Below are 22,376 nucleotides of genomic sequence, written 5' to 3' on the forward strand. Positions count from 1 at the left end.
GGAGGAGAGGAGAGAAATACTATCCCAGTTCTGCAGCTATGTGCCAAATCTGTCACTGGGGGATTTCCACACGAGTTTATGTTGGTCAGCCTATTTTTATTAAAAGGAATTTTGATGGTCTTTAGTTTGGCTGAGTTAGGTAAGAACTCACCTGGAGAAGAGGAAGAAGATATGGGGGTTTTGCTACAGTCTCAGGTTTCTGGGAACTGCTAAACCACCATGTCTCACAGAGCTTACTAAGTAGTTCAAGACCCAATAAATCATTCAGAATTCAGAGCAGCACAAGTGATGGGGTCATCTGGTCAACCTCCTAAGCAACAAGGGTTCACAAATGTCTATTCTTGTGCTCTACCATTGTGGCAACTTGGCTAGTCTCCCTGTGTCCCCAAACCAGCTGCTCCATTCTTTCTCCCTGTTTCAAGTTCTGATTGGTCTAATTAGTCCCCATTGTTCATGATGAACAAGACTTCCAGGTCATCTCATAGGCTCCTGGCCAACCTACAGGTGGGCTGTACTTAGACGAGGTGTCCACTTCCAGGGTGCACAGGCGTGAGGCACTACTGCGGCAACTTACGTGGACAGAAACCCTCAGGAGAGGGATGTGCAAAGAGCAGATATTCTGAAGCCCAGCCTCCAGTTACATGTTCAAAGTCATTGCCATGACAGGGGCTGAGATGCCTATGTGAACCAAATCTTTCCTGCAAGTATCTGTAATATAGAAAAAAATCCAACTTAAAAAACACAAAGGTTTTAAGAACTCCTTTATGCACCATTTCATTATTTTTATTCCATGCTCCTCTGTTATTCTTTGGTTAAAGATCATTCAATTAGTGAAGTTCCTAATGCACTAAAATAAACTTATCAAAATTTAGTGGTCATGTAACTTCTAAGTATCATCTTTTGGACAGAATGAAGCACACACATTCAAGGTTGTGTTTGGTTTAACTAGTGGTATGGCCGTGGTGTTATTTTCTATGATTCTCTATTACAGAATTGAGTGCATTAGATATATTTCAGGTGACCTGGGCTTTTGTGGTGAGCTGGAGACCTAAACACTGTTTACAACTTTGTTGTTTTGAGTTCTCAACATCCAATTAACAGTAGGAACTTCTACAGTTAAATTATTTATAAATTGGAAATTAATGCAGTTTTATTCCAGAAATCTTTTATCACGTGAAACCAAGCATCTTTGAAACAGCTGCCTTCAGCAGACGTTTTTAAAAGCTCTGATCATCACAGCCATCTTATAGCATTTGATTCTCTCCATGTCTTGGGAAATGGTGTAAATATGAGGGAAAGGTAACTGTATATTTATCTAAGGCAATGGTTCTCAAACTCTGGTCACAGAACTAACATATCAGCATCACCAGCGCACTGGTAAGAAGTACAGATCCTCACACCTTACCCCAAATCTGCTGAATCAAAAAGTTTGCTGATGGGGCTCAGAAATCTGAATTTTAACCAGCCTTCCAAAAGATTCTTGTGTGTATTAAAGTTTGAGAATGCGGAGCTAAGACTTTTGTGAGCGCCAGAAGACCCCAGGAAGTCTCTGTTTCCATGAGAACAAAGCAGTACTCCCATCACTTGGTTAGGAACAAGAGCATGTATTGTTTCTCTAAGTCCTTCTGACTGGAGTCAGATCTGGGAGGAAGCCAACTAAGGATGAATGTCATCAGTGTACGTTGGTTCTCTTTCTGTATTCTCTGTCCTGCCCTTCTGCTCCAGCAGCTGCCCCTCACTATTTCTAAGCTCTTTCAGTCTCCTACAGAGTATTTCCTTCTCCCTCCTCTTTGTTAACCTAAACTCCATGTTCCCTTCCAGTTCTTCTTCTAGAAGGACCTCCTCTAAGAATTTCTCATGTTTCCTCTCAGTTGCATTCCATCAAGCATTGAATTGAACATCTACTTTTTTCCTGGCACAAGTTACAAGGACAAATAAGACTCTGTCCCTGTTCTCACGTGCAGGGAGGGCCCACAACAGATCAGGCTTCTTTTTCGCTTTCACCCACGGTTCCTAATAAATTGCCAGACAACTTTGCTCTGGTTTTAGGTTTACCTTCCCTACGAGATGGCAAGCTCCTTGAGGGCAGTGACCACATTTTTTAACTCATTTTGTATATTGTGTGTTTCCTGGCAGCCTGCAGGGAATGTGTTGGGCGAATGCTGTTGGGTTGAATGAATGAGGTTGTGGTTGAAACAGTAGTATAGATGTGCACAGAATGGATTCAGTGCCTTCATGGTAAGCCTCTCTGTCTTTTATTCCTCTGCCCTTTGATTCAATCTTACCTGCTTACCTGGGGTATGAAACCAATAAAATCCCAAAGACTACTTGCTTGAATAAAAGTGGATTCATGTTTCTCCATGTTGGGCTGGGCGGGGATCCCAACAAGTGCCAGGCCAGCCACCAGGTCAAATGCCAATTAAAAGTTTAAAAATAAATCATAAGTCTGTACCTTAATTCCACCTCCAGCTTTTGGTTGGGGTGATGTTTGGGCTTTGAAGAAAAATTTTGTAGAATCCTGACTCAGGGCCAAAAAGTCTAATAGTTTGCCTTTAATTAGTGGAATTACAAAGAACCTGCCAAATGAATGATTTGTACATGACCAGAGAGACACAGAGGAAAATGATGGTCTGTTTAGTACTTCTTATATGTCCAAATCTTTCAACTGAATAGGGTTACATGCCCAGCTGAATTCCTCCGAGAGAGCTGCCTGCAGGTGGCTTACACACTCTCTTTTGACTCACATGCCAAATCAGTACTTAGGTGTATAGAGCACATACCTGCTTGCCAGGGTAACTATTTGCAAACATGAATAATAAGATATTGCCAGTTCATTCACCTCTTCATAGATAAAAGCTCCAGAGAGCATCTTAAAAGCTAAGCTTCTAAGTAAAGACAGAAGGAGAAGAAGACGAGTTTCTGTGGCTCTCTTAGAAACTCGTGCCAGGGAAATCATCATCATCAACATTATATCCACGGGATGTTGGGGCTCGAGTCATCAGGAAACTTAGAGATTTGCTACCTCAATACAGTAAAACCTTGGACTGCGAGTAACTTGTTCTGCGAGTGTTCCGCTAGACGAGAAAACATTTCTAATAAATTTTAACTCAGTAATGGGCGGTCTTGCAATACGAGTAGCACGTGATGCCCAACGTCACATGATCACAACTGAGCCAATGGAGCTGACCACCGACGACCTGATGGATCTGCATCGCGAGCAACAGCAAGAGGTCACGGAGGAGATCTCGTCTGCAGAGGAGGAGGAGGAGAAAAAGGTGGAGGAATGCCTCACTTCAAATGAGATTAGGGAGATGTGTAAAATGTGGGAAACAGTGCAAAATTTTGTAGAAAAGCACCACCCAAATAAGGCTGTAGCAGTGCAAGCAATGAATCTGTTTAAGGACAATGCAATGTCACCTTTCCACGAAATCCTCAAAAGGAGGCAAAAGCAAGTGTCATTGGATAGGTTCCTTGTTAAAGCTGCATGAAAAGAGAAAGATTCCACTGAGCCAATAGATAGCAATGATTCCATTAGTGTTAGTGAAAGTCGTCCTACACAATAACCCTCCTCTCTCGTCTCCCTCACACTAGCCACAAAGGTTTTAAAAGGTAAGTGCAGGTTAATTTATTTTTCTTTATATGTTGTATTTTCTTTATTATTTTGTATCTATTATGGTAATGTAACCATTTTTATATGAATATTTTTGGGTAGTGGAACGAATCATCTGAGTTTCCATTATTTCTTATGGGAAATTCGCTTTGATATACAAGTGCGTTGGATTACAAGCACGTTTCTGGAACAAATTATGCTCGCAAACCAAGGTTTTAGTGTATGTGGCTTTAGTGACATAAAATTAGAAGGATTCGTCATGGAAAACACATGACTTTGTGAATAGGAGAGGTGGAAAGAAGATGGATAGGATGGTAATTTCTGTGAATGAAGTAATTTTTTTGCTGCCTCATTACGATCTTGGCAAGGTGGTGAAAATGAAAGTTACATTCTTTCATAAAATAGAGCACTCAGGATCCCCAAAGTTGTCAGTAGGAGGAAGAATCTCAGAGTAAGAAAAAGCAGCTGAACTACAGAACCTAGGCTTCCTAGGAGTGTTTATTAATTAGCAGTCTCAGGGTAACCAGCTTCCCACTTAGCTCTGACCCAGCCATGAACATATGGGTCTCCTCTGGGTGCTATGTGGTCCAGCTGTGACAAAGCCAAGTTATTCAAACCAAATGTTGCTAAAAGACAGGTAAGAACAAATAGACAATAAACCCAGGGAGTACTATTAAGTGAAAATGATGTGGCTTCCAGGATAATGCTCGCTCTTCAGGGCTCATCTCCCTGCCCCAGTGGGTAAGGCAGTGACATTTAGGTAGTTCTTTCCCTCCTAGCACCCACCCTACAAACATGCATCCTGACTCATCCGACTTGAGACTGACAATGGAGAACAGGTTTTAATCTTATACTCCAGCTCTGAACAATAGATAATGACTGCTGGAATGCTGGGTTGAGGAGGGGTCTAAGTGAGGAAAGTGTGATTGACGGCGATGTCTGCAGTGGGTGAGGATAAGAGGATGGACAGGGAGCAGTGGGGGATGATATGCTGTGCCCGGTATTTGCCCTCCTGGTCTAGACCTAAGAAACAGATGCCAGGACAGAGGTACAGAATTCTCTTTTCCTCCACCCTAAGGACCTGACTCTTCTTCTATGATTGATACTTGAAATAGTTCCTCCACATTTCAGGGAAGCCCCCCTAGAAACAGAGTCCAGTTTCTACAGGCGGCCATGTTAGACTCTTGCATATTAGCGTCAGTATTCACGCAGCAGAAACTCATGCTGATGGGGGAAGCATATCTTCCCCTCAGCCATCTCTCTCTCTGGAATGAATCTCACTCACAGGGCTCCTTTTGACCCCAGGGGACCTGGAGTTTCTGAAGGTACAAGTAGCTGTCACAGGCAAGGGCTTAACCCTGCAGGATGACTGTAAACTTTATACAAAACAGTCCTTGCATGAGAGGAAAACTCTGACTGGCTCTCATCTGCCCTGATCATGGTGAAGGCATTCCTGATCAGCTCGAAGAGGAGGACAAGGGACTTCCCTGGTGGTCCAGTGGTTAAGAATCCGCCTTCCAATGCAGGGGACACGGGTTCAGTCCCTGGTAGGGGAACTAAGATACCACATGCCACGGGGCAACTAAGCCTGTGTGCGCTGTAGACCCTGTGCACCACAACTAGAGAGCCCTGTGCCACAGCTATTGAGCCTGCATGCTCTGGAGCCCGTGCACCACAACTAGAGAGAAGCCTGCATGCAGCAACGAAGAGCCCATGCTCTGCAGCAAAAGATCCTGCATGCCGCAGTGAAGATCCCACAACGAAGACCCAAGGCAGCCAAATAAATAAATAAATAATTTTTTTTTTTAAAGAGGAGGACAAATTACAAAATAGCTGTAGTGAGGGGAAACCTGCAGAAGAGTGGAAATTGATTGCTTTAAAGGCAAGTGGCAGAAGGAAAACTTAGTGAAAGCGGAGACTGTTGGACAAAGGAGAAAATCATGAGTTGCTGGGAGACCTAGAAAGAGGAAGCCATTCTAGATAAAGAGAAACTGACAGATTCTTCCTACTGGTCACCCTCTGGAAGATGAAGCCAGATGGCAAGATGAGGCTGAATATGACGGTACAGACACTGGCTTTAAATCTGCATCTGAGAATAAAGTCCCCCTTAGTGGTGGGCCTCACACCAGCCCAGAGCCACAGTCCAGACAAGGAAGCACTGAAACATCACAAGTCAACCTTCATACCCCACGTGTAGCATGGTGACAAATGTTTATACACTGTGATTGATCACCCTGCAATTTGCTTTGTCAATCAGTCATGGAGTTAATTACATGCTACTTTTGGGCACTGTTATAAATAATGGTATGGCAAACCGTGCTAGGTTTAATGGTCCTTAGCGTTCAGCTGTTAAATTGATGCCACAGCCACATCAGTATTGATGAACAGGGATTTCTCCACCGAGGATAATTTATATCCCTAAGCGTAATGGGCTCTCCCGGTCCCATTTTTGCCAAGGCATCATTCACACGGATACAGCCAGTGAATCCATCAATAAAGGAGGAACATACATATTTTGTTTCGTGGCTTTAAAAAAAATCCCCTGATAAATGCTGATCATGAGGAAACGGGGATTTTTGTCTCGCTGACACAGAACTTAAGGAAAATGTGAGCTCACCATAAAATTTACCAAAACAGAAAAGTAAGATGGATGCAGGAGAAAGAATTTGCACCCAAGCACAGCTTCTCCAAAATGTGCAGTCCACCTGACTAGGACGTCCTTCGTTTCCACCAACTCTACAAATGTACTGACCAAGTGAGCTGTGTATTATGTACTGTGTGTTATGCCATAATGTTGGAAATTATTCACAGTACACATTAACAGGACCTGGATGAGGGGAAGGCAAAGGCGTACTGGTGCAAAATTTAAGGAAGCTCTCACTCTCAGTGTCATGCAAGTGACAACCCTGTGCTTGTGGTGCCCTGAGAACAAGTGCCTCCTTAAATTTTGTGCCCATGATGGCTGGTTGGCCTCACTGTGGCATTTCAAAGTCTGCAACAGAGAGAGCTGTTTAACTTCTATAACCTCAGGGTAACCCAAGCTTATTTGAGGATTCAACCCTTTTTTATTTTCTATTAATACCTCTTTAACCTCCCATAAAACTGATGCTGTATGAAATGAACTTTTAAAATGTTTTGCTGCCATGTGAATTTTGATTTCTACTCTTTAAAATGATGTGGAGAATGGGATTTAGACGGAAACTTGGGTCCATTTATCAAAAACCTCCATTGAAAATACACTGACTACTCTGATGGCCAGGAAAAAAGTTCTAATTAGTTTCCACTACTTTTGCTGGCTTCCAAAGTGGTTATTGATGAGCCTGTTATTAGGTAGGCCTTCCCATCAGTGAATGGATGGGTTTACACTTCCAGGTAAAGAAGGTTTGTGTCATCTCACTGGAGACAAATAAAGCTATTGGTCTGTCCTGTGATAGAAATGGAATGAGAAGAAAGGTTCAATTACTTGGGTAATAAGCCTGATAAGATAGGTCAGTGGCCCTGCTCAATACTGTCAAAATCTTAGCTCTCTGCTTGTCCATCTTGCAAATGTGTGTCTGACTTCATCCGGATGAAAATAGGATATCTTCCTGGATGACTCAGAACCAAGCCCTCCTATCTCACAGAAAAGTGTTCAGCTCAAGTCTGTCTATAATAATTATTGTTTGGAAGAGAAGAAATGATTCTCTCTGACAAGGAGAGTTTCGCCAGTGGCACTTTTAGGCTAACAGCTTAGTACCGTTGTTTGGTTTTCTTGTTTCATCCAGGAACTCCGAACTCTTTTCCTCACGCTCGCTAAGTAGGCAGCATAGCTCAGGGAGGCACAGATTGGCCAGGAATGGCTGGTTCTGTGTAGAAAGGCTGAGGGACAGAGGGACCCCATCACAAGGAACCAAATGAAATTTCAAGAAAAGAAAAATATTGGAGCTTGGTTTCAAGGGTAGCTGAAGTAAATCTACACAGGACTTCAGTCAGAAGCCAATTCCTGGATGAGGACTCGGGATCCAGACCAGGGTCTGAGGTGATGTCTGCCTACAAGAGACGTGGGTGAGAGGGTCCCCAGGAGTAGCCAGGCCCAGAAGAGTATGAGCATGCAAGGTGCCTTGGTGCCCGAAGGATAAGCTGGGTGCCCAGACAAGCCAAAGGAACACCGTGAACACGGGGACGGAGCAGGGGCCAGTCAGTGGTGGTGCTGAGGCAGGCGGACCCAGAGCAGTGTTTGTGCCCCTGGCTGGAATGCCTCAGCTGTTCTGTACCATCTGTGGCAGCACCAAAACTCTCCTCCATGAATCGCTCCATGTGATTGGTTAGGAATGGCGCGTTTCTCCACGCTTCTAGGATCTGTCTTGTTCCCTTGGTTTAAAACCTCCAAGACTTGGACACCTAGGATGGCTCCACAGGCAATAATTAAACAGGGAAAGCGTGTGAATGAGCTTATGTCGGAAACACACAGTAATTGAGTTGCCTGGCTGCGCCAAGACTCCCTCCTGGCTGTCAGCGAGCCCCATGTTGGCAGCTTGCGGTTTCCAGACTGATTAAGCCGTACAAACAGAGTCATCTGTTCTTTCTGGTCTTCAAGCCTTTTCCTCCTCAGGGACCAACGGGAGGTTGCCTCCAGGCATCAAATTATGGCAATCAATAAACCACAAGTAGCGTGGCTCATTTAGAAACAGAGACACAGGCATTTTTCTAGAAGAAACAATGATTCCCTGTCATGAGTCCAGAGATTCATGGTGTTTAGTAGAGGTCAAGAACGTGGGATTCAACATGCGACGTGGCCAGATACGGAACTATCCCTTGACCCCAAGCCTCTTCTTCCTGTGATTCCTACCCAGGTGAACGATACACGGAATCGCCCAAGCCAAGAGCTTCCAGGTAACATCAGCTTCTTCTTCTTCCTCTTTTTCTCGCTCAACCCCAACATCTGCTTAGAGGCTGAGATCCACAGCTGCCACTTCTTTAATGCCCCCGCACGCGTTCCCGTTGTGGGTTAGATTCAGGCCCTCTCGGGACCTCTGTCCCCGCCCCTTCCATCCGAACTCCACTCCGCAGACACGGGGGTCCCTCTGCATGGCTGGTCTGACTGTGTCACCCCCCATTTAAAATAGTTTACATCTCAGACTCCCCTGCAGATGATCGGTCCGAGCAAGGAAATCTGTAGGATGCTCCAGGGCGTGACGCCTCCTAGGGTGTGGATAAACATCATAAAAATAGGGACACAGCATCCCGTCTCAACTGTCATGTACACGGTGCCCAGGAAGTTACAGAAAACGCAACAGATAATAAATATCCACTTAAGGATTAGTGAAAATGCAGTGTGGGCTTCCTAGGTGGCGCACTGGTTGAGGATCCGCCTGCCGATGCAGGGGACACGGGTTCGATCCCTGCTCCAGGAAGATCCCACATGCCACGGAGGAACTAAGCCCGTGTGCCACAACTACTGAGCCTGCGCTTTAGAGCCCGTGAGCCACAACTACTGAGCCCATGTGCTGCAGCTACTGAAGCCCATGCGCCTAGAGCCCATGCTCCAACAACAGGAGAAGACACGGCAATGAGGAGCCCGCGCACCACAACGAAGAGTAGCCCCCACTCACCACAACTAAAGAAAGCCCGTGCACAACAAAAAAGACCCAACACAGCCATTTAAATAAATAAATAATTAATTAATAAATAAGTAAATTTCTAAAAAAAAAAAAAAATGCAGTGTGATATGTGGGAAACCATGGGCTCCTTCCCAAGAGGCCCTGGTTCGAATCCCAACTTGATCACTTTCCAGCTGAGTGACCTCAGGCAAGTTACCCGATGTCCCTGTGCTTCAATTTCCTTCAAAACATTGTCATCAGTTCTTGCCTCATAGATTTGTTATGAGCATTAAATGAGATGTACTTGGAGGACTTGGCCAGTGAGTGCCTGGTGCACAGAAATAACTCAAACACTAACCATACTAAAAACAGATAAACTAGCAGGACAATACGCATGTGTCTATCAGGCATCACCTATACAGGGTGCTTTACAAGGAAAACTGGTGAGTCGTGACCTCTGACCTGCAGGACTTAAAACCTACTTTGCACACACTACCCCTGTCCAGTCAAAGGGCGTTTTCTCAAGGCTCATCATGAGACTGGAATTTGGGCTTTTTCAACAGGGTTAGAGACTCTAACAAGCACATATTGTGGATACTGTATCAAACTCTGGATGGCTTTTCTGTCTTATAACTCTGAGGTTAAGGTTATAGGTTGTATACCTAATCTGAATTCTAAATGAAAGAGGGATTTTTGTATCCATTCCTACTGACCCTTCAAAACATTTGGAGGGAATTATTACTTAGCATTTGTGAAAAGTTCTCCAAGGTCCTTACATAAAATATCTCATTCACGTGTTTGTGTCACGCCTCGTTCATTTATCTAACCGACACTTACGGAGACCCTATAACATACCCACTTTAATTTTCCATTTTTTTTTCTACATGTGATTAATGTCTGTTTTCACCACTGGGCTGTGGAGCTTATATGGGGAGAGATTAAGTCATCTGTCTTTCCCATGTGCTGCTGCATGCACTACACCTAGCGCGTTTCCTGACACATTGAAAGGAGTCAATAAAGCTTTGATAGTGAATGAAAGAAAAGCATCAAATAGGAAAAATAAAACCCACGGTCACTTTTTCTGTCTCCTATTATAGAATATAGAATATATTAGACTCATCCAACATAGGTCTCAGGAAATACGTGGAGAGGTGGAGATATAGATAAGAGACAGAGGGGCCAAAGCGAGAGAGAGAAAGGAGAGACATGATTTCAGAGCTCCTCGAGGACGGCAGTGCTTCATCAGGTGTTTAGAGTAGATGCATCACACCCCACAACCCCCCGCACTGTCCTGCATCATCGAAAATCTGTGCACTGAGCAGGAATTGTATCCACATTTGCAGTTCACCTAAGGAAGTTTCCTGAGTTCAGCCACTCTTCAGTCCCCTAATCGAATATCAGCTTCTGAGACAGATCTGACACCTGTAAATTTGGTAGAAGCGTAATACAGGTTGAACCAACGCAGAGTAACTGGTCATGGAGCTGGAGCTCCTGATGAAGGCTTGGGGCGTAAGTCGCTGTCAAAGCTGGCCTCTCCACTCTGCCCATACAACTCTGGGGCTTTCAGTCTTCCTAAACGCTAGTGAGGTGTGAAGTTAAAAAAGTTTGGACAAGCGTTTGGGAGCCTCTGAAGCTTATCTGAACTAATCAAGCCTCCCAAAGTCATACATTTCCAATGAGTCGTACATTTCCAGGGGTGACACAGCTCGCTGTGGAACGTCTCCAGGCTTGGCTGTAGTCCAGAAGAGGAGAGATGTGTGAACTGGCAAGACAAAGCCGACATGTGCATTGCCCTTCCTCCCAGGCATCTCTCAGTCCAGCTCTCATGAGCACAACATTTTAGGATTCTGGCTGCCTACTTAGAGTGGTGCTGCACTGAGTGATCATGAAGGAGCCAGGGTAGCCCTTGGATGTTGTTTTCCATCTGTGGTCAGGTTTCTTACTGAATTGAAGAACACAGTGTGTAAACCAGGATATAATTGTAATTATTGCCCCCCCAGTCACACACCACGGACTCCTGGATTTTCTGTCCAGTGTTTCTCAATGTGTCCAGAGATCATATGCACCCAAACTGGCAAGTTGCTTGCTTCTAAGTCAGATTCTCGGGACCCTTCCCTAGAAAGCTGAATCAGAATCTCTGAAGGTAAGGCCCAGGAATCTGAAATTTAATAAGCTCTCCTTAGACGCATTAAATCCCCAGGCATAAAAAAATTGTATCACTCTTCCTCCAATGCAAGCCACTCATTCTGCAGATGAGGACTGAATCCCAGGGAGGTGGAACGACCTGCCCAATGTCTCACAGCTATTTAACACCACAGGCCACACCAGGACCCACATCTGGGGGCTTTCCTTGTGGCATAGCACAAGGTCCTGCAGGGAAGTGCTATGATATGCTTTACTTTCTCTGGAACATGTAATGTGAGGGGAGAGAAGAGATTCAAACAGATTGCATTCCTGTTCCTTGCAGACTCGAGTGCAAACAAGAGGGAGCAGAGAGTACCACTGCATCCTCCAGTGGTCCCTTCAGACAAGTGCCCTCCTGCTCCATCTGTCCTTACCTCGTGCTCAGAGAAAAGTCTGATACTAGTCATTTGTCTTTCTGTGTGGATGAGAAAAAGATCTTTCATACTTGCGTATGCAGTTCACCGGGGCTCTTTTCTTATTTGCTCTCGGAAGCCTTCCCTGACCGTCCTCAGCGAAGGCTCCCAGATGACCCCTGGTGCAACCCTCCATTTCTGCCATTTCTGCTCCGTGTCACTATCCTCTATTTGCAAGTGCATCTCCTGAACGACATCATCAGTATCCCGAGGGCAGGAGCTAAGCCCCTCATTTCATTTCCCCATTTCCAGCATGATTCCTAGTCCGTGGTAGGTGATAAGTAAATAACAGGTAAATGTCGGATTAGTCCTTGCAACAACCTAGTAAGTGGAGAGGAATTACCATCCCCACCTTAAAGATGAACAAACTGGGTAGAGAAAGGCAGCGTGACTTGGGGATGATTCCACAGTTGTCCAAGGAAAGGGAGGAGACTTGAATCAAATTCTGAATGACTCCAGAGTGCTAGTGTTTCCACCCTTATCAAACCGCTAGCAAGTTCCTCCCAAAGGTTTCCTCTCTTGGAGGCACCTACATCTTTAACCAACTCTCTAATTTTGGAAAAGGAAGCTGTGCCCCATTTGTGGAAAGGTAGTGAGGCAAATGCAAAACGTACATCAAGAGCAGATTTAGAAGAAAAAGCAGCGAAGTCGACAGCAACGAAGTCTAGAACCTGAAAATCAAGATGTAAGGAGCAGATTGAGGTCATTGGCACTGACTCAAGTCTGCAAAGGAACACGTGCTCTGGGATGCTTGTCTCATGAGCACCTGGCCTGGGTTTCAGGATTAGAAGGAGCCCCATCAGTCTGGACATAGGGCTGATGAGGAAGGTGGTGCCCCCCCGCCCCCAGGATGAGGACAGAGCACCCCCACCCACTGCCGCTGGACGGCATGTCCCAGACGTTCCGTGTTTCCTCTTGAGGTGGAGTCAGGCCGGGCAGGGAAAACAGGTGACTGTGCAGACTCATGTAGGCGTCTGCCCCTGGAGTTCAGACAAGCTGGTGTACCCCATATTTAGTATGGATTTGAAAATATAGACTGTGGTAGAGCCTTCATTTCCCTTGGTCTTGCTCCATCAACTAAAGCAGGACCGCTGACCTCCCCTCCCCTTTAAAGTTCACTCTTGGATTATTTATTTGCGAATTTCAAGCAGGTTCTCGCACGTGCTCACCCACGCATCATTTCAGCTACCTCTGGAGTGGGCCATGCCCCCACCCTCTTCCTGTGTGTCGCCTCCTGCTTCTGCCTCCCCTGAAACCACGGAGGGCCCTCCCCCACTTTTACTGTCTCAGAAGCTCACGTGAAGTATTAACCCCCAGGCCAAGGGGAGTCATCTTTCATGGATACCAGCAACTTCAGCACCACTCTCTCTCCGCTGCTGCAGCCTTGGTGCAAGGGTGCTCAAGCGTATGGCTGTCAAGGCCGTGCCCTCTAAGCTGCCAGACCTCCCTGCTGCCACTGCTGCTGCCACCCCTCTGCCCTTGGTCCCCAGCACCACCTCCCCTGCGTGGAGATGCACGGACCCCGTGGGATGCTCACATCTGGGCCTCGTAGTGCATCCAACCCTGTCTGTTCTCCTGACCTACATAAGACCCTGCTCTTTTGTGAAAACTGCTCTTTCAAGCTGCCTTTCTACTTAAAGCTCCCTCCCCACAACGCGGACATGGATCCATGGGGGTTAGATCTGAGGAAAATGCTGATTGATGGTCACCAGACTCTACTCAGCCTTGCCCCACTCCTCTAAAATGCAGTTCCTTGGTCCTGGGCCCATCTTGTTGTCCCATTCTCTCCTCACCTTACGTTGAGTCCCCGGAAGATATTCAGGCTCTCATAGAGACAGACGTCTGCTAGTCCTGCCCACCTGCCCAGCAAAGGAGACCCCCGGAGATGGACATGGCTGAGGCCCCAGCCCTGCCCGCCATTTCTGGAGCTGTACCTACATTATGTTTATTTGGGAAACTCTCCTCTCTATCTAGATGCTGCATATGCCCATCTCCCAGGGTCCAGCCTCGTCCCTGGAAAGATGTCTGTACAGTAGATGTACATCTACTGGGAAGATGTCTGTCTTCCCTCCCTGTGGCAGCCTGCCCTGCCAGACCTCAGAGGTCCAAATCACAGTGTTCGTGTAACAAACAGAGAGCTACTTTTAACTCCCGTCCTGGTAGCTGAGCTGATGTCACAAGGCTATTGCCAAGTCAGCAGTGAGTAACAGCAGTCAAGTGATGTGAAAATAAAGGGTTGTGGAGCCTCTCCCCATGGACACACCGCACCAAGGGCTGCCTGTGCCCAAGTCACCACCACCGAATAGACAAACATACATTTAATACTCTTTTTGTAGCTGTTTACAGTCCGGTGTAAACCACTGAACCAATTTTGTGTTAAGGGTCGTCATTGAATTTGAACAGAAAGGAAGCTATTCCAAGTACTGAATTAGGAATGTAACTCTCCCACATCCCTAATCATAGCTATCCTGAAATATAATTGTATGTATGTGCCTAAAACTCCTCAAAATGATAGAACGTTGCCTGATTTCCCAAAAGCTGCAGTTAGGAGACTAGTCTAGACTGAGTGGTATGAGAACAGTTTGGTTCCTACATTACTGATTCCGTTAGCATTTAATGGTCTCAATTTAAAGTTCTCCCTTTAAGTGAGCCCAGGAAGGCCCCACCTGGATTAAGCATTCTGGGCAATTTGAGAGTGGCTTACTATCAAAGACAACATTAAAAATGTATATAAGTATATTCTCCCCGGGAGAGGTCAGATGTCCATGGTTCAGTTGGTTATTTAAAAATAGAAAAAGAAGAAAGTCCTGCCATTGGAAAGGCATCTGCATGTGTCTGTTGTGAAGCTATGTGGCATGATGAAAAGCGTCCTGGGTGGGGAGAAGTAAATCCAGGTCCACAGCCTAATTCAGCTCTTGCTAGCTCTGCGCTTGGGAATAAGCCACCTTCAGCTGCTTTACTGAGTTTTAGGATCATCATCTGTGAAAATAGACCTGCCATCTCATGGTGCTCTCGTGAGAATCACATGAGAAAGTGAACAATTGACTTTCAGTTGTCCAAGGGGTATAAAGATACCTAGTAAAAGAAAATAAAGGGGGTTGTCTTTTCGTCTTGTTTATGGTTTCCTTTGCTGTGCAAAAGCTTTTAAGTTTCATTAGGTCACATTTGTTTATTTTTGTTTTTATTTTCATTACTCTAGGAGGTAGGTCAAAAAAGATCTTGCTGTGATTTATGTCAAAGAGTGTTCTGCCTATGTTTTCTCAAAGAGTTTTATAGTGTCTGGCCTGACATTCAGGTCTTTAATCCATTTTAAGTTTACTTTTGTCTGTGGTGTTAGGGAGTGTTCTAATTTCATTCTTTTACATGTAGCTGTCCAATTTTCCCAGCACCACTTATTGAAGAGACTGTCTTTTCTCCACTGTATATAGTCTTGCCTCCTTTGTCGTAGATTAGGTGACCACAGAAAAGACAACCCTCAGAATGGGAGAAAATATTTCCAAACGAAGCAACTGACAAAGGATTAATCTCCAAAATATACAAACAGTTCATGGAATTCAATATCAAAAAAACAAACAACTCAATCATAAGATGGGTGGAAGACCTAAATAGACATTTCTCCAAAGAAGACATACAGATGGCCAACAAACACATGAAAAGATGCTAAACATCGCTGATTATTAGATAAATGCAAATCAAAACTACAGTGAGGTATCACCTCACACCAGTCAGAATGGCCATCATTAAAAGTCTATAAACAATAAATGCTGGAGAGGGTGCAGAGCAAAGGGAACCCTCTTGCACTGTTGGTGGGAATGTAAGTTGGTACAGCCACTATGGAGAACAGTATGGAGGCTCCTTAAAAAACTAAAAATAGAACTACCATATGACCCAGCAATCTCACTACAGGGCATATACCCAGAGAAAACCATAATTCAGAAAGACACATGCACCCCAGTGTTCATTGCAGCACTATTTACAATAGTGAGGACGTGGAAGCAACCTTAATGTCCGTCAGCAGAGGAATGGATAAAGAAGATGTGGTACATACATACAATGGAATATTACTCAGCTGTAAAAAGGAAAGAAATTGGGGCATTTATAGAGATGTGGGTGGACCTAGAGTCTGTCACAAAGAGTGAAGTAAGTCAGAAAGAGAAAAACAAATATCGTATAATAACACATATATATGGGATCTAGAAAAATGGTACAGATGATCTTATTTGCAAAGCAGAAATAGAGACACAGATGTAGAGAACAAACGTATGGATACCAAGGGGGAAAGGGGGGTGGGATGAATTGGGAGACTGGGATTGACATATATATACCACTGATACTATGTATAAAATACATGACTAATGAGAACCTACTGTAGAGCACGGGGAAATCTACTCAGTGCTCTGTGGTGACCTAAATGGGAAGGAAATACCCCCAAAAAGAGGGGATATATGTATATGTATAGCTGCTTCACTTTGCTGTACAGTAGAAACTAACACAGCATTGTAAAGGAACTACACTCCAATAAAAATTAATTTAAAAAAGAAAAAGAAAAAGAAAAAAAAGGTAGTAGTGTTACATTAATCAGGTATTCATAGATAATTAAGAATTTTATGACTTTAATATGATTATCTCAGACTTCAGAATATAAAGGTGAAAAAGGAATAAAGATGCAATGCCGTGTAATTGGGGAATTCTGAATCTGAAAGGGACCTCAGAGAGCACTTACTCCAGCTCTCATTCCCCAGACATCCATTTCATAGAGAAGGAACTGAGGCACAGAGGTACTGAGAAGACACCCTAAGGTCTCACAGTACTATCTGCAGAGCAAGGACAGAACTCAGCCGCCTGCGTCCCAGGGCCTGGCCCCTGTGGCTACACCACTAAACCATGCCCATAATCCCATGTAGACAATCCTTTTCCTGTGCCCATGTCTACCACCTCCAAAACATATTACCCAGTTTAATCATCTCCTTTAATAAAAATTAACCAGTTGGTTGCAATATCTTCCCTGTGCAGTGTGGAAACAGGGCCGATCTGAGAACTGCCATCCACTCAACTTAAGGAGAAAGACCTTCTTCGTGAACTCTTCACAGATTTATCTGAGTTCTTACTTGTGCCCAAGAACTGTGCTAAACCCTGATAGAAAGCACAGTACTCAGTTTCCTTCCAGTAGTGGGTATAGACTGGTGGTGACCACATAGCTGGAGACACATTAAAGCAGATATAAACAGACTGCAGTGGAAGCTTTGGGGATGTTGTAACCAAGGAGCCAAGAGAAAGTGGGTAGAGAACCCTACCCTCCCTTCACCTGGACAGATGACAGCTTACAATGTTAAAACATATGTTAAAATTTAAAAGGCGAGGGAAGAACAGATTTCCTTTAACTGTGAGAATTCTGCAGTGATGAGCTGCAGTTATGTAGTTTTAGAACCACAGTTTGTTAGCCCACCCTAGCCTTCCAGGACTGGATCACATCCAGATCCCAAGAGCTCTGATGTCAAAGCCAGTCGTGCTTTAAAACCCAAAATATTCCATAACAGTAGGAGATCATTCATCTCTCTGTGTCTCAGTTTCCTCATCTGTAAAGTGGAGATGACAATAATAGCCTCCCGCTGGTGGAGTTGTGGTGAAGATTAACCATCTGAGCATGTCAAAGGCTTGGAACAAAGCCCGGGACGAAGTAAGTGGTCAGTAAACGTTGGCATATCAGTATGAGAAGACCAATTGTCACTGAAGACTCACTTCTTAATGTGAAGGTGTGAATGCCAAGGGATAAGGTGTGTCAGCCAGGGTTAACCAGAGAAACAGAACCAGAAGATAGACATTATGAGCTGTATTGCAAGGGACTGGCTTATGCTATCATGGGGGCTGGCTGGACAAGTCTGAAATCCCTAGAGCAGTCCCTCCGGGGCCAGGCTGGAACTCTCAGAGATAACTGAAGTTAAGTTATGGTCCAAAGGCAAAATTCCTCCTTCCTCAAGGAAGCTTCATTCTGCTCTTAGGGCTTTCAGCTGATTGTATCAGACCCACCCAGATTATCGAGGAAAATCTCCTTTACTTTGAGATTTTTTTAACAGCTTTATTTAATATATAAAGAATTGTACATATTTAATGTATATAATTTGATGAGTTTGGACATATGCAAACACCTGTGAAACCATCACCAGGATCAAGGTAACAGACAGATCCCACAAATCCCAACGTCTCCTTATGTCCTTTTGACTTGTTTTGTGATTAAAAACACATAACACGAGATCTACACTCTTAACAAGTTTTGAAGAGTGCACAATACCGTATTATAAGCGATAGACACAATGTTGTATAGCAGGTCTCTAGAATAAGTTCTCTAGAACTTATTCATCTTGCGTAACTAAAACCTTATACCCATTGAACAACACCCCATTGCCCCCACCCCTCAGCAACCTCTACTGTTTTCTCTGCCTCTATGAGTTTGACTGTTACAGATGCCTCATAAAAGTGGAATCAGGCACTAGTTGTCCATCAGTGATTGGCTTATTTCAGTTAGCAAAATGTCCATCCCTGTCACAAATGGCACAAGTTTCTTTAAGACTGAATAATATTCTGTTGTACGTATATACCACATTTCCTTTAGTCGTACACTTGGATTGTTTTCACATCTTGTCTATCGTGAATACTGCTGCTAAAGTTAACATGGGAATGAAGACATTTCTTCGATATCCTGACTTCAGTTCTTTGGATGTACAGCCAAAAAATGAGATTGCTGGATCATATAGTAGTTCTATTTTTAATTTTTTGAGGAACCACTATATGGTTTTCCATAGCTGCTGCACTGTTTTACATTCCCACCAACAGTTACAAGGGCTCCAATTTCTCCGTATCTTTGCCAACAATTGTTATCTTTTGTGTTTTTTTAATAATTGTCATCCTAATAGATATGAGGTGATATCTCATTGTCATTTTGATTTGCATTTACTGATAATGAATGATTTTTGAGCATCTTTTCATATACCTGTTGGCCATTTGTATATTAGTTTTGGAGAAACGTCTGTTCAAGTCCTTTGACCATTTTTTAATCAGGTTATTGGGGGGCTTTTTGCTATTGAATTGTAGGAGTTCCTTATATATTTTGGAAATTAATCCCTTATTAGATATACAGTTTGCAAATATTTTCCTCCATTCTGTAGGGTCCCTTTTCACTTTATTGATGGTTTCTTTTGCTGTGCAGGAGATTTTTATAGCTCCTGTAGGAGTTTGATGTAGTCCCAGTTGTCTATTTTTGCTCTTGTTGCTTGTGCTTTTGGTATCATATCCAAGAAATCATAGCCAAGATGAATGTCAAGAATATTTTCCCCTGTGTTTTTTTCTAGGAGTTTTTACAGTTTCAAGTCTTGTGTTTAAGTCTTCAATCCATTTTGAGTTGATTTTTGTGTATGGTGTAAGGTAGGGATCCAATTTCATTTTTTTGCATGTGGATATTCAATTTTCCCAACATCATTTGTTGAAGAGACTCCCTTTTCCCCATTGTGTATTCTTGACATCCTTGTCAAATATCAGTTGACCACGTAGGCATGGTTATTTCTGGGCTATCTATTCTGTTCCGCTTGCCTATAGATCTGTCTTTAGGGGAGTACCATGATGTTTTCATTCCTGTGGCTTTGTAATATATTTTGAAATCAGGAAGTGATGTCTTCAGCTTTGTTCTTTTTCTTAAGATTGCTTTAGCAATTCTGTGTTGACAAAATTCACCCCTTGTAGCTCAACAAACTAGGAATTACCTCAACATAATAAAGGCCATATATGACAAGCCCACAGCTAATATCTTACTCAGTGGTGAAAATGTTAAGCCTTTTTCTCTAAGATCAGGAATAAGACAAGAGTGCCCACTCTTGCCACTTCTTTTCAACATAGTGCTGAAAGTCATAGTCAGAGCAATTAGACAAGAAAAAGAAATAAAATCCATCTTCGTCACTTTCTAGATGTCTAGTCGAGTCACTTACCCTCTCTAAGCCTGTGACTGATACCTGTGAATGGTAATAATAATATTGTCATGTCAGGATTATCGTATAGGATTAGAGACCATAAATACAAATGGCCTGGGTTCGTAAGAGATGATCAGTTAGGAAAAGCTCTGAAGTTTAACTTCTTTTAGTGCAAATATTACCTACTGTTAGCTGTGTAGTCTGGGAAAACTTACTTCACCTCTCTGTGTCTCGGTTTCCTTATCTGTGAAATGAGAATACTGATAAATTGTTGTGGGTGTTAAGTGAATTTATACATGTAAAGCGTTCAGAACTGTTTCCGGTCCATAGTAAGCACTATACATGTTGTAATTATTGTAATTTGCTGTTTTGTGGTGGAGGGGAAATTAGGCAGGCAGGAAACCTGGACTTTCATCTCAGCCCTGCACTGGGTGAACTCTCAGCAATCACTTCCCTTCTCTTCCATTAATTTACTTCTCTGTAAAATGAGGGAGTCGACAAGACCATCTGTTGAGCTCATACATCTTAAGATGATGTACCTAAACTCCACTGTGAGCTGTAAGAGCTCAAGGAGGCCTCCTGGCTTGCAGACGGTTTTGAGCTGCCTCTCTCTCACCGATCTGTCAAGGCTTCCCTATTGATTCACACCAAAAACCCAGCTCTGTCTCAGCTTTTCTGCAGGGCAGTTGATCTGTTTACTTTTCACCAAGACATGTTCCTCTGTCAGCTGCACCAGAGCTGTCATGAGCCAGCTTCATGGCAGGGAGAGAGAGGAAGACGGTGTTTTCATTTTTTTGCCTCACTGTGTCTGCTTTCCTCTGGGATCCCTTCTGAGAAGGGTCAAAACAGAATTCTGCCCTTGCCATGATGAGAAATGCCACCCAGTGAAGAAGCAGGGCCCGTGGGAACAGCGGCGCCCACCCCCTGGAGGCCAGGCCTGGAGCCCCATCAGGCCTGACTCATCCTGCAGCCCAGGGCATCCTGCCCCAAAGAGAGCAAACATCTTGAACGTTATGGTGGCAGGTGGAAGGAGGGCAGTAACTAACTGAAGCCAGACAGGAAATCTAAGAGAAGGCAGAGAAGAAGCCATAGGTGGTTTTGCTTGAGACTCGGTGACAAAGCAAAGTACTACATACAGTCCCTCTTGCTTTCCCTATATTCTAAGGAAGCGTTAAAAAGAAACACAGTAAAACACAAGGCAGTGTTGAAAAGGCTGCTTCAGCGCCTTTGCCTTTTTATCTGCTTTGCCCCAAGATAGAAAACTGAGTACCTGCGTGTCAGATCAGGCGCCCCAGGGCTGTGTTCACTCCTGGACACAGTTAAGAGCCTGAGAGGCGGGGCCGCAGGAGCACATGTCCTTCTCTTTCTGCGTCCAGGCCGGGCAAGCTTTCTCTTGCTCTGGCTTCGGGGAATGACTGTGTGAGTATCAGGGTCAGTAAGGGGCACTGGCAGATAGAGAGAAAGACTCCTGTTGTGAGTCGCTGAGGTCCGTGGACACATGTTTGACAGTGTGACGTGCACACTGCGCATCCTGAGTGACATGCCCCAGTGGATGGATGTGGATACCATCTGCTGGGACAGAAAATAAATGAGTAGGAATAAGTGTAGGGGGGGATTATGTGGCATTCGGGGTGTATTTCATGTCTGTGCAGCATCCCACAGGGTCAGAAGATAGATTTACAAACCAGGTTTTCCAGGCAAGCAGGACTGGCCAGTGGGGTCTTCATCCCAAGAAAGAACCAGGCTGCACCTTGAACCCCAATATTCCAGGGAAAACCTCTGAGTAAATGTCTCCTTTGCTGCCTTGATCTTATCTAAGCTCTGGGGTTCCTGGCTGCAGATCGCTGGTATAAGATGTAGAAGTGATATCTGAAGTGCTTGAGACCCTAGTCCAACCTCCACCCTAGAAAACGTGGGGACTCCCTCTTCATCTAAGGACGTGCCCAAGCAGAGGGTGCTCCCAATGTCACCTGCATCGCTCTGCAGTGTCCCTCGCAAGCCCAGCAGCTAGCCTTCGCGCTGTTCGATGGAGCTCCTTGTTGCAAGGTCACGTCTTAAGTGTCACGGATGCCTGCTTCTTACCAGTGTAACTCACCTCTCCCTGTGTTTCACCCATTTTTCGCGTGGGTACAAAGATCTCACTTTTTGCCCTCTTCATCGTTTTTGTTAGCATTGCTCTTTTGCCTTCAGAAAAAGAAAAAGAAAATGTGACTCATATGATCAAATTGTTAAACGTAAGCTGCCCCTGTGGAAGCTGCCCGCGTGACTCCCGCTGTGAACCACACAGGCTCTCTGCTGTGGGGAAGCAGCCCTGGAGTCGGAGTCAGGACACCTGCCTTCAAATCCCAGGTTTCATTTCTCATTCACTGGATGGTCCCTCTGGCAAGTCAGTTATCTCCTTTTGGCCTTACTGGCCTTATCTGAAAAATGGGCAAATTATTAGTCACAGGGCTGCTTGGAGATCATGGCAAAAAACCTAAGTAAAGCCAATGGAAACCAAAGGCAGACCCCATTCCACATGCTGTAATCCCAGACTTTTGCTCCAGACCAAGCATCCTTCATCAAGTCTTCCTCATAAAGTTTGCATTGCCTTCAGCTGCTGTGGACACTTTCTTAAGTTTAAAAAAAAAAT

At 44.4% G+C, this 22,376-nt stretch overlaps 1 protein-coding gene across 2 annotated transcripts in view; it reads left to right on the forward strand.

Moving 5' to 3' along the window:
* Positions 1-22,376, forward strand: part of CPNE4 (copine 4) — a 546,940-nt gene that overhangs the window by 483,384 nt on the left and 41,180 nt on the right. The window lies entirely within an intron of this gene.

Source organism: Hippopotamus amphibius, chromosome 6, assembly GCF_030028045.1.
Source record: "Hippopotamus amphibius kiboko isolate mHipAmp2 chromosome 6, mHipAmp2.hap2, whole genome shotgun sequence".
In the NCBI taxonomy this organism is placed as follows: domain Eukaryota; kingdom Metazoa; phylum Chordata; class Mammalia; order Artiodactyla; family Hippopotamidae; genus Hippopotamus; species Hippopotamus amphibius.